Genomic DNA, 13807 nt, shown 5'->3' on the forward strand with positions numbered 1-13807 from the left:
GGTGTGGGTGGTGGGATCAGATGGTATTAACCCCGGGGGGAAGATGTTGTTAACCCCTAGTGTTCGAGACGCCAGTGGGGTTTTAGGGTTCCAGAACACCACACGCCCGGTTCCTCCGTTATCCCAGTTGCTAGTAGTGAAATGAGAGTCCACAACCAGTTATGGTCAAATGGAGGCTTTACTGAGTAGAGGACAGATGGAATTATCTTAACAGCTAATGCCAGAATTCCTAGAGAGGTGGCCAGGACCCAGAAGGACCTCAAGGTCCGCAACAACTGTCAGTCACTGAGCAATATAAGGACTGTTTGTACAAGACTGTTACTGTGCCTTGGATGTATCGCAAGCACTTAAATAAAGTTATTCAAGTTCAAGTTGAATCTCCTTGTGGACCTTTAGTCATTTCATGCACCTATCGTTACTGGGAAGGGCGGCAATAGGCCGGAGCATTGCTTCAGCATACCAGCCCTCAGCCTGACGTCACGAACTATAGGGTTAACATTAACCCCTCATATACCGATACCATACCACCACTACCATAGACCCCCCCCAAGGGCTACCACATACACAACATTCTGGAAACAGGGGGAGACCTTGCCAGGGAGCCCCCAGGTTACTGAGGGTCTTAACCTGACAGGGCCTAAGGGTAGTACAGGACCATGACCTGTACTGGGACATTACATTAGCCTTTGCATCATCTATTGACCTCTGACAGGTCTCTTTAATCCTTCATTCAACAACGAAAAAAATTCTTATTCCTATAGTAATGTTCTACAGTAGTGTATCCCAACCTGTGGTTTTCCATCTGTTGTAAAACAAAGGCTTTAGCTGTCAGAGCATCATGGGAGTTAAAGGGGTACTCCAGTGAAAACCTTTTTTCTTTTAAATCAACTGGTGGCAGAAAGTTAAACATATTTGTTAATTACTTCTATTAAAAAATCGTAATCCTTCCTGTACTTATTAGCTTCTGAATACTACAGAGGAACTTCTTTTCTTTGTGGAATGCTCTCTGATTACATCACGAACACAGTTCTCTCTGCTGACGTTATTATAATAAGAATAATAACGCTTTATTTATTGTCCTTAGTGGGATTTGAACCCAAGTCCCCAGCACTGCAAGGCAGCAGTGCTAACCACTGAGCCACCATGCTTCCCTTAGCATACATCTGCTATGCGTGGTTGCTAAAATGGACAGAGATGTCAGCAGAGAGCACTGTGTTCGTGATGTCATCAGTGTTCCAAAAAGAAAGGAATTTCCTCTGTAGCATTCAGCAGCTAATAAGTACTGGAAGGATTAAGATTTTTTAATAGAAGTCATTTACAAATATGTTTAACTTTCTGCCACCAGTCGATTTAAAAGAAAAAAGGTTTTCACCGGAGTACCCCTTTAAAGTTTTGCAACAGGTTAAGGAACACTGCTCTACAATATAAAAACATATGTGTTGTATACATAGGCCCAGATTTATCAAAATAGAGTATGTGAGAGTAAAAGTGGAGTGGTTTTCCCACAGCAACCAATCACAGGTCAGCTAACGAGCTCTGGTAAAGTGAAAGCTGAACTGTGATTGGCTGCTGTGGGAAAATTACTTCTCTGCCACCACTATGCAGATCCCACCTGTCCGTCACTAGTAGCCCGCTGCAAGTCCCGCACCTTGCTGGGGTGCTCAATTGAAAATAGCAAATCCATCATCCAGAAATGTAAATAGAGAATAGAATGGCGCTCACCAGATCTTGATGTGGCAACAATTTCTTTATTGAAGGTGCAATCACATAAAAGCAGGGGAATGTTAGGATATAAGGACACCATTAGTCCTAATACTCCCCTGCTTTCATGTGATTGCACGTTGCACCGTCTATAAAGAAATTGTTGCCACTTGTTTTACTAAATGTTTGCTGCACACAGAACAAAGAATTTGCAGTGCAACAATAAAAGTCCTATGGCAAGTCTGAACAAGGCCATAGAAAAAGCAGGAAATCGAATACAATTTTCCTCCTGTGTAGAGTCTCTAACAGAGGGAGAAAGTTGGGAGCTAGGTGACTACGAGGGGCCAGTTCTCCTCTCCAGCTATTGTTGTTTCCACATTTACTGATAAATCAATCCATCAAAAAATTTCCTTAGTGAAACTCAATCAAGAAAGGTCATGTCGGCGGGAGAGAAACAGATTAAATTAGCATCAAATTAGACATGGAAAGTGAGTTCTGTCAAAATCATCACAGCGCTCAGCACAATTAGAATATGTTAATTATGCATTTCATTAAGGTAGTGCTCTTTGAATGTGAGATGAAATGTCACTGGTGTAGGCATCCGCAAAAAAGAAGATTGCCAGACACAAGTTTCAGGAGACAATGTGTGACACCTTCATTAACATCAAGAATCGCTCGAATGTCTTGACTTTTCTTTGTAAAGTAGAAAACCATTAACCATTTCCTGGCACCTGCTGTTTCCTCCTCTTGTACCAATGCAATGGCCTTGAGAGATCCTTGGCCTTCAATAGGTGTATTTTTTTTCTTTTATAAAGATATTGCAGCCCGGTTTGGGATAATGGTTTTAAAGGGAATGTCTAGATTAGAAATACATGTTTCGTTTAGTTTTTTAATTGCATCAGTCAACAGGTTTTGTGTGGTACTGCAGCTCCGTAAGGTTCATATCGTATGGAACTGGGCTGTAATACTGGACACAACCCATGGAACCCTGGAAGAAAGCAGCAATGGTTTTCTAATCCTGGACAAGGCACGGTGTGGGAGATGCTGTAGTATCACACTAGATCATGGAAGATGGGTCAAACTTGTAAGGGGAGACATCACTGGAAGTCCAAAAGTGTGATGTATCTCGTTGAAACTGTTAATTCATTGCTGTTTTCGAAGGTGAAAACTGGGGTGCTGGGGTTACCGTCACCACCTACTTCCTAGATCCATGAATGTCATGGAGGGGATATATAGAAATGTTATAGCTGGCCAAACATGGCTAGCTTGTTGGGCCATGTAGTAGTAGCTGGAAGAATGTTGAAGAGCTGTCATGGACGGCAGATTTTAGTTACAGGTTGGTTCCATTTACATTACAGTAATGTTTCTGTAACTCAATGACTTTTGACAGATCTACTGGACTTGACTCAAGTACCTGTGGAAGGTATTCAACATGTGATGCAAAAAGATCCTACATAGGTTAATTCAGGAAGTTTCTAGGCTACTTCTTACTGTACTTGAAATGTTGCGTTCATTGGGTATAGATTTACATGGACTGGTCTTTCATACAATGTCCGACTAAAGCATAAGTCTGCTAGAGCAAGATGCAGCAAATTTATTTAGTTTCTGCATATCTTTAGTTCTTCATCCTTTTTTTTTTTCACTCAGGCTGGGTTTCCATTATGTTTTCCCCCATACGGGAGCGCATACGGCAGGGGAGAGCTAAAAACTTGCGCTCCCGTATGCCTTTCTATGCACTCCTGTATGTAATTCATTTCAATGAGCCGACCGCAGTGAAACGTTCAGTCCGGTCGGCTCATTTTTGCCCCATATCCCCTTTTACAACCGGACCTAAAACCGTGGTCGACCACGGTTTTAGGTGCGGGGGAAAAGCGCATACGGGGCAAAAATAAGCCGACCGGACTGAACGTTTCACTGCGGTCGGCTCATTGAAATGAATTACATACGGGAGTGCATAGAAAGGCATACGGGAGCGCAAGTTTTTAGCTCTCCCCTGCCGTATGCGCTCCCGTGTGGGGGAAAACGTAATGGGAACCCAGCCTTAGGCATCAATGACAGCACACAGTTATTTGTAATAGTTGTCTATGAGGCCCTGAATTCTTGCAGGGGGTATAGCTGCCCATTTGTCTTTAGGAAAAGATCTCCAAGTCATACAAAGTCGTTGGTTGTCTTGCATGAACCAAATGTATGAGATCTCCCCAGAGTGGTTTCATATTAAAAGGGTACTCTGCCCCTAGACATCTTATCCCCTATCCAAAGCTAGTTTGTTTAGAGTGTCGGGTTCAGCGCTGGAGGCTCTTGATGTCATGGCCATGCCCCCTCAATGCAAGTCTATGGGAGGGAACATGACGGCTGTCATGCCCCCTCCCATAGACATGCATTGAGGTGGCATAGCCATGACGTCACGAGCCTCCGCCCCGCATCGCCAGTCATCCGGCACGGAGTGAAACTTTTCTTGATTCTGCGGCACTAGGACCTCTCGGAAATGCGTTAACTCCATAGACGGCAATGCATTTCGGAAGGGTTAATGTTTCTGCTGTTGTCGTAATCAGGATTTCCACTGCAGAAACAACTACTTCAGAAATTACACTGTGTGCACAGTGCAGCAGAATCCCATTGATATCAATGGGACTCTGCTGTAGCAGAATTTCCAAGTGAAAAATTCCTGCTAAATTTCCCTAAGAAATTCAGTTGTGTTAACATGGCCTTCTAGTTGTAGAAAGCATTACAAACCTCATCCATAAACCTGCAATCAACCTTAATCTTACAGGGGTTATCCCAAGATTACAATTTATTACTACCACCTTATCAACTACCTCTGCCAATCCCACAGTTGCAGAGGGGCAGTGTGCTTATCCAACTGCTGTGCCAAACTCTGGTCCTCTGTTCTTGTGTTTGGTGGGGGTCCCAGCAGCTGGATCCCTCATACTGATCACCTATTCTGTGAATAGGTGGCAATGGGGGAGATTTATCAAAGGATTTAGACAGTTTTTTCCTGTCTAAATTTGTCGCACAGAAAGTCGCAGTCTAAGTATGTGTGACTTTTTTTGCAACTTTAGCTTTAGAGAATTTTTTGAACCTTTATAGAGGTCCCCATAGTCAGAGTCCCTAGAACGTCTTGGTCCCTCTTCTGTAGTTTTGTCACCCCACAATGACTATATGGAAGTTCTTATCAATATAAGTATATGTATAAATTTTAGTTGTCTACCTGTTCAAGCGTAGCAGGACCTGCGGGTCACGTGATGAGCTTCGAACTCTATGGTTTTGCTACAGGACCTTTGGAGGTTCCCGTGACGTGTTCACCCACAATGCACTGTAACGGTGAGTGACAGTTGTTACGGACCAATCCGAAACGACCAGCCCCTACCCATATAAGGGACCTGCGCCATCTTGATCTCTCTCTTGGGTTGCTGACTCTGGAAGAGGTAGGACCTCCGCAGCTTACAAGACGACTTACTAGGCCAAAGCCTTGCGGCCTAGGCCTCTAACATAGCGGATAGACTGAGCAATTCCCCGCTACTCATCGCAAGATCACTGGACCTAAACGCACCCTTAAATCCAGCGGATCTCTGCTATACAATCCCTAAGAAGCTAAATTGAGCTTATCTGATCCCAACCAACTGTCAATTGCGGCTCAGCTATATGCATAGAGAAAAGGTGGTGGATACCACTGAAACGTTGCATCCGAACATGGTTTAAATAAACACCGTTGTGTTTTTTCACTTGAACCCGTGAGTGCTGTTGGACTTATTGCTGGAATATGTAGATAGGTAGCTATGTTGGTAGGTAGCCAGGTGGGTATGTAGCCAGGAAATTATTAAGGTAGGTAGCCAGGCAGGTAATTGTGTAGATAGCCAGGTACCAGTGCTCCTTCAAATCCAAATCATCATTCCTCTCCCTGCCCCCTGCATCCCCCCTCCCCGTCACCCCCTCTCCGTCACCTGCACCCCGTTCCCCCATCACTTGCACCTCCTTCCCCCGTCATTTGCACCCCCATCACTTGCAACTCCCCATCACTTGCACCCTCCCTTTGCCCCATCATCACTTGCACCCTCCTCCTCCCCCCCATTATCACTTGCACCCCCCCATAATTGTGTAGGTAGCCAGGTAGGGAAATAGCCAGTGCTCCTGCACATCCAAATCATTTTCTCCCTCCCCGTCACCTGCATCACTTGGTGACGGGGGCAATGAAGACACCAACACCAAGTTAAGAACAACGGTAGCTTTACTGAGGGTAGACAGTTGTTACAGTCAATGCCGTACAACCAAGGCCCAAAGTGGTGACCAGTGGCACAGAGACCTCGCAGGTTTGCTGGGACTTGTAGGGACTTGACTGAAAGGACTGTGACTTTAGCTCATTTGTACTTGACTTGTGACTGACAGGACTGTGACTTTAGCTTACTTTGCACTTGACTTGTGGCTGCAGGACTTGACTTGAGACCTCCAATGTTGGGGACACACACACTAAGACAACTTGACTGCACTGGACCTCAGGAAAAAGAGAGAGAAGCTAGCTCCACCCAGGGTTTATATGGGGGAGACTAGCAGGGAGCACATAGGTCACCTTTGGGGTCAGCTGGTCACTAATACCTCCTGGATACCAATCACATGGTACATTTATTAAAGATACAACACACAGTATAATACACAACATATTTACATGGGGGAAACAACTGCAGGGGGCCCTGGGGACACTGGGGGACACTGCCTGACAGGGCAGGAAAGGTACGGGGAAACACCATCCTGTACTAGGCCACCAGAAACTCCCCCTCTTAATTACAGTCGCCCCTGATGCCCAGTCCTGGAGGGTGGAGGACCGAAGTGCCCACTGGGGCCAATGACAGTTCCTGGTGCATTATTTTGCACAATGTCCTTTCCAGGTCTGGGAAACAGCAGTGAGTCCATACATGTTCTAAACGTGGGTGGAGATTTTTGACCTTGTAATCTCCTTCTCGACACTCTCCAACAACTATATACATAACAACTTTACAAGACACTTCGGATTGGGCTGTCTGAGTCTATCTACCCAATGCCTTGGCTACTGGGGTCCCTTGGTTTAACACACTTCCCCCCCAGAACTCTATACATAGACTCCAAACATCATGTTACATTTACATTTGGTTAACTCTGTCTCTACACGTGTGTTGTGAAGCTATCAGGAATACTTTCTGGCCAGTAAAGTAACTTGCACATTGGGAAAGGAGAACACATCATACTCATTATAGACATGGGTGGACTGAAAAATATACAAATATACAAGGTTACAGTCCAATCTAATCATTAACATTGGATTAGACTAAAGTAATAATAGTGTACTGACTACGCTGGACTAGGTGTGGTACTTAACTTTTATTTATGAGTTAATGTTTGTACCTTGCTGGGAGTTGTCCTTGGGTGGACCTTTGGGACCTATACAACACCACTTCAGGAGAGTCTGGAACACTTGCGTCTTCTGGAGCTCTCAGTACAGTTGGAACTATGACGGGGTGTTCCTCAGCAAATTCTAGAGTTGGTGCACTGATTGTGGTGTTGGAGAGACTGGTGACTGAGTTGGCACTCTGAAAACTGGTATATAAACTGGACCCAACAGTGACAGGACTGGAGATGGAGTAGAAATGAATGTTGGTGGAACAGACCCCAAGGCTGGTGAGACACAGAAGACCGCAGGCTGACTTGGAGAAAATATAGGGAAGTCCATAGATGGATGAATCCCCTTGCCTGGGACGTACTCTCTTGTAGGTCTAACAGCTGGGGAGATGGTGCAGGGAGCACTGGCAGATCTTCTTTTAGACACAGTTTGATTTGGTTGCTATGAACAACTTGTGGCTCATACCCAGGCTTTTGTACTTCGTACTCATCAGAGTCTGAATAGGGTATGGCCGTCACTGTGTACGGTTCAGTCTCTTAGATAGAGTCCAATTTATGGGTTCTTGGAAACTTCCGTAGCCACACTTTAGCGCCCAATTGAATTGGTTTGGCAGAAGCATGACTGCTATAATCCTCCTTTTGTCTCTGTTGGGCCTCGCCCATCTTCTTGCTTCTCTTTGGCCTCTTGGATTCTTCTCTGGTTGTCAGTGACCCACTCCAGGGAAGCTTGCAGAGAGTTGTTGAATGGGGCTTGGAACCAAAATGTTTGGTCTTTAGGCAGCTGTCCATGGCGCCCCATCATCAAGTAGAAAGGGGTGTCCCACGTAGAACAGTGGACTGTGTTATTATAAATCTCCGATAGTTCAGCCTGCAGCCGGGGCCACTCTTCTTGTCTTGACACAGAAGCTGCTCGTAACATGTGAAGACTTGATTGATGCGTTCAATGAGCCCGTTCCCCTGGAGGTGGTAAGCAGTAGTCCGGAGTTTCTTGCAGGCATGGAATTGACAAAGTTCTTGGAAGAGTTGGGCCTCAAAGGCCGTTCCATGGTCCATTAGGACAGGCTCCGGACACCTAAGGGTTTGCACCCAATTGGAGTAGAACATCTGGGCCGCTGTCTTGGCTGTGAGGTCTTTCACCTGTTGGGGACGGAGGGCGTACCCTTGGCCCACTCCCTTTCTATTCATAGCGGGTTGGGCCAGGCCTCTAACAATGGCAGGGACCCGTGGCTAATAGCGTGCGGCACTGATCGTGGTGCCGTGCGCTATTAACCCTTTAGACGTCTTGTTCAAATTTGAACGCCGTGTCTAAAGTTAAAGTACACTAATGCCGGTTAGCTCAGGGTCTGTTCGGGATCGCCGCTGCAAAATCGCGGAATCCTGAACAGCTGTAGGACAGCAGGAGGGTCCCTACCTTCCTTCTCGCTGTCCGATCACCGAATGACTGCTCAGTGCCTGAAATCCTGGCATGAGCAGTCAAGCGGCAGAATCATTGATCAATGGTTTCCTATGAGAAACCATTGATCAATGTAAAAGAGCAGTGTGCAGTGTTATAGCAACCTATGGGAGCTATAACATTGCAAAAAAAAAAAGTGAAAAAAAAAAAAAGTTAATAAAGATCATTTAACCCCTTCCCTAATTAAAGTTTGAATCACCCCCCTTTTCCCATAAAAAGTAAAAAAAATAAACATATGTGATATTGCCGCGTGCGGAAATGTCTGAATTATTAAAATGTATAGTTAATTAAACCGCACAGTCAATGGTGTATGGGCCAAAAAATTCCAAAGTCCAAAATAGCGTATTTTTGGTCACTTTTTACATCATGAAAAAATTTATAAAAAGCGATCAAAAAGTCAGATCAATTCAAAAATGGTAAAACTTCAGATCACAGTGCACAAAAGGAGCCCTCATACCGCCCCGTACGCGGAAAAATTAAAAAGTTATAGGGGTCAGAAGATGACAATTTTAAACGTATACATTTTCCTGCATGTAGTTATGATTTTTTCCAGAAATATGACAAAATCAAACCTATAGGGTATCATTTTAATCGTATGGACCTACAGAATAAAGATAAGGTGTCATTTTTACCAAAAAATGTACTGCATAGAAACGGAAGCACCCATAATGTAAAAAATTCCGTTTTTTTCTTCAATTTTGGCGCACAATGATTTTTGGGTAAAATGACTGATGTCATTACAAAGTAGAATTGGTGGCACAAAAAATAAGCCATCATATGGATTTTTAGGTGCAAAATTGAAAGGGTTATGATTTATAAAATGCAAGGAGGAAAAAACGAAAGTGCAAAAACAGAAAAACCCTCCATCCCCAAGGGGTTAACGGATACAACAACAACCCATTTAGAGTAGTGATCCATCATGGTGAGAGCATATGTGTAACCGGACCAGGTAGGAAATAACTTGACATGGTTTAGCGCGACCAACTGGTTAGGCCTTTCACTCTGGATGGAATGGAGGGGTGCTTGCGCACATTCTTGGTGACGTTACAGACTGCACATTCACTACATCATTTCTCAATGTCGATTTCAATCCAGTAGAATCTGCTCCTGACAATAGCTTCTGTCTTGTGGAGTCCAAAGTGTCTCAACTGATCATGGTATGCGTTGAGGACCATCGCCGCGTCTCTTCGGGGAACCAGAAACTGATGAAGTCGATCACCAGAGACCGGATCCAAATAATTTCGGCACAACAGTCAGTTTGGCACCTTTTTCGCCAGCAGGTAGTCCAACAGATCCCCATGACTCTACTTTTGTCTTGAAGAGTCTTCCAGGTGTATGGGTCTTCTTGAACCTTTTCAGACCTGGGCTCTCCTTCCCTGAGGGCCGTCACAACATTTTGATTCATGAACCGTTGATAAAATGGGGGCATCTCCACGTCTTCCCACATGTCTTCGACAGGGGGTTCTTCGCCAGGGGTCATCCAAGACAGTATAGTGGCAATGACATTTGACTTGCCGCTTCTGTACTTGATGGTGAGACTATAATTGGCTAATCTTGAAGCCCAACGTTGTTCAATGGCACCCAACTTGGCAGTGTTCAGGTGGGTCAATGGGTTATTATCTGTGTAGACAGTAAATGGCGTGGCAGCCAAGTAGTCTTTGAACTTTTCAGTCATACCAAAGCGAGAAGTTCCAATTTGAATGAGCTGTAGTTTTCATCTTTTTTTCGGCTCCTCGCAGGTTACGACTGGCATAGGCAACTACCCGCTCCTGTCCTTCCTGGACTTTGGACAGGACAGCTCCCAGACCTTCGAAACTGGCATTGGTATATAACCGGAATGGCTGACTGTAGTCTGGATACGCCAGGATGGGGAGTTCTGTCAGCAGACGTTTAAGAGCTCGGAACACTGTCTCATGCTCTTCGGCACATTCGACAGGTAGTCTTCCATTGTAGTTCTCCTTCACTGTACCCTGTAAGAGAGCTGTGAGGGGTTCTTCAATCTGGACGAAGTGGGGAATGAAGCGGTGGTAGTAGCCAGCAAATCCCAGGAAGCTCCTGACATCTTTCACTGTGCGCACGGTAGGCCAGTTCTTGACAACTTCCACCTTCTCAGGATTGGGCTGGACTCCCTTGGCGCTGACAACATGACCCAGGTAATGTACTCGAGGATTAAGCAAGTGACACTTTGACGGCTTGATCTTCAGCCCATGCTTGATCAGGACTTGGAAGACATCTGACAGATGACTGTGGTGCTCCTGGTAGGATTTGGAATACACGATGACATTGTCCAGATACAATAGGACACTTTGAAAATTCTTATGACCCAGGCATCTTTCCATACATGCCGGAATGTAGCAGGGGCATTACACAGCCCAAACAGCATACTTTTAAACTCGAACAGTCCCGTCGATGTCACGAAGGCGGTCTTCTCGCGATCTTCCACGGCCATGGGCACTTGCCAATATCCGCTGGTTAAGTGCAGGGTGCTGAAATAAGCAGCTGACCCGAGGGCTGTGAGTGACTCCTGGCAGAGAATAAGCATCCTTATGTGTGAAATTGTTCAGTTTCCTGTAGTTGACACAAAATCGGATGGTTCCGTCTTTTTTCTTGACCAGGATCTCTGACTTTCTTGGATGACATCTACCTCTTTCATGTCGGCCAACATCTTCTTGACAGTCTTATGCATGCCTGGCGTGACCGGGTGGTGTCTTTTCTTGATAGGTGGGCTGTCGCCTGTGAAGATTCGGTGTTGGATCATGGACGGATGTCCGAAATCTGTGGGGTGTTTGCTAAAAGCTTTATGGTACCCTTTGACGAGATTGATGACTCCCTTGACTTGAACCCTTGGGGTAGTATTGTCTCCAACTTGGAGTTGTGCCCACCAGGGCTCAGGAGGACTTGTATTGGATCCTTCAGTCACTTGGACTGCATGCTGTCGGTAGGGGTGTGAATCGCCAAGAATTTGGCGATTCGATTCGAATCGCGATACCAGTGTGGCGATTCGATATATCCCGATATATCGCAATACCGTCTAGGTGACGATACATCGCGATATATCCCGATACATCGCCCACCTGGGAGCATTCATAGATCCCAATAGACGCCGCTGTCAGCTTTGACAGCGGCAATCTAGTAGTCCGGTGCACACTTTTCTCATGTTATCCCGTCCGGGCTGCAAAATGAAAGAAAACGCACTTTATCTTACCTGCCAACGAGCCCCCGGAGCTCCGGTACAGGTGTTCGGTCCCCGGGCTGTATTCTTCTTACTTCCTGTTAGCCCGGCACATCACATGGAGCTTCAGCCTATCACCAGCAGAGGCGGGACATCGCTGCGGCCAGTGATAGGCTGAAGCTCCGTGTGACGTGTCGGGCTAACAGGAAGTAAGAAGAGTACAGCCCGGGGACCCAACACCTGTACCGGAACTCCGGGGGCTCGTTGGCAGGTAAGATAAAGTGCGTTTTCTTTTATTTTGCAGCCCGGACGGGATAACATGAGAAAAGTGTGCACCGGAGTACTCCTTTAATAGCCAGCCGCGGCGATCGCCGCATGCTGGCTATTAGCGGCGGCAGCCGGGGGTCGCATAGTACGGAGCGGGCACGAGTCGGAGCCCGCTCCATACACCCAGAGCGACGCCGTGTCAGATCCGGCCTGCCCGGCTCCACAAATGTGGAACTTTTATCTCCTGATGCCCAGGACATGCTGTTCCGGGCGTCAGGAGATAAAAATTCCACATCCCTAAAAGAATCGATTCAAGAATATTTTGAATCGATTCAGTATCGGCAAATGAAAAAATCGCGATTATCGCGAGAATCGATTTTTTCTTACATCCCTAGCTGTCGGGCTACCATACGTTCCGTTAAGATGTCCTTCGACTCCATGAGATACAACTGGGGTGTATTTGGGTAACACAGTAGCAACATCAGACAAGTAGACTAACCGGACTGGAACTCTCCAGTTGGTAACCGTGACAAGGCTTCTCGCAGTTCGGACAAGAGGGTGGTCTTCTAGTTGCAGAGGCTCCAACAGGGCTTGATGTTCTCTATTCTTCACTCCGGGATGTGCACAACACCAGTCTCTGTTGAGTTGCAAGGTCACCGACCTGATGTCTTGTACTCTAACTCTGCAGATTTCACCTTGCTTGTTGGCAAACTTCCTCTCCGCTTGTAGAAACTTTAAGTGGTGCTGCGCAGCCCGCTGTCCTGAAAGGGACATATGGGGAAGAGAGGCATGCAAAGCATCTACTATTTCAACAAAGCAGTTTTTCATAATGTTCATCCAAAATATAAAGTCAGCAGACCCCTTATCTGTCACATTAGTTACAATCACTCCCTGCCAGCTAAGTACATGCTCTCCCAACTGAATGGTTGGCTCACAGTATCCATGTCTGGGGACTGGTTGCACATTACCAGCAACTACTTTGAAGTTAACATCCTCCGGTTCACATAATAAACTAGCATCCCAATGTTGATAGAAAACGTTTTTAGGTATGGTAGACACTTGTGAACCTGTATCTATCAACGCCTCCAATGGTACACCTTCTACAATAATTTTTCCATAGGGGCAGGAGGCGACATAAAGTGAGAGTCCTGACTTAGGTCATTCTGGGATTGGACCTGATGACTGTTTTCCTGTGAGCCGATCTGCGACCTCAGGGGAAATCTGTTTAAATCCCAACACTGCGTTTTCCAATGTCTGGGTTTATTACAATTGTTACAAAAGGGTCTTTGAGTCCCTGGGGGTCTACTAGGTGGAGGGTTGTGGGGATTGAAATTGCGCCATCAACAAATCTGTCAAGTAACACTTTATTGCCCTGCTCGGGAGTTATACCGTCTAGTTTTTGAACAGTCTCTAGGGCATTCTGTAGAGCTATGGCATATGCTCTCAAGGTCTCACCTGGCTTCTTTCACCTTTTTTACAGCCGGAGACGTACCTCTGAGGGAGAATGTGACTCAAATACAGTGGTCCCTCAACATATGATATTAATTGGTTCCAGGAGAACCATCATATGTTGAAACCATCATAAGTCGAGTACATATGTCTATGTAAAAATGGTAATTGGTTCTGGGGCCTCGGAACCATTGTATGTTGAATACATATCTCTATGGGAAACTGCTAATTGGTTCTGGGATGACCATTGTATGTGGAGTGTATGGGGAGTGTTTAACAAACCAGGGTGCCGCCAGCTGTTGCACAACTACAACTCCCAGCATGCATGTACAGCCATTGACTGTCTGGGCATGCTGGGAGTTATAGTTTTGCAACAGCTGGAGGCACACTGATAGGGA

This window comes from Hyla sarda, chromosome 12 (genome assembly GCF_029499605.1).
Source record: "Hyla sarda isolate aHylSar1 chromosome 12, aHylSar1.hap1, whole genome shotgun sequence".
NCBI lineage: Eukaryota > Metazoa > Chordata > Amphibia > Anura > Hylidae > Hyla > Hyla sarda.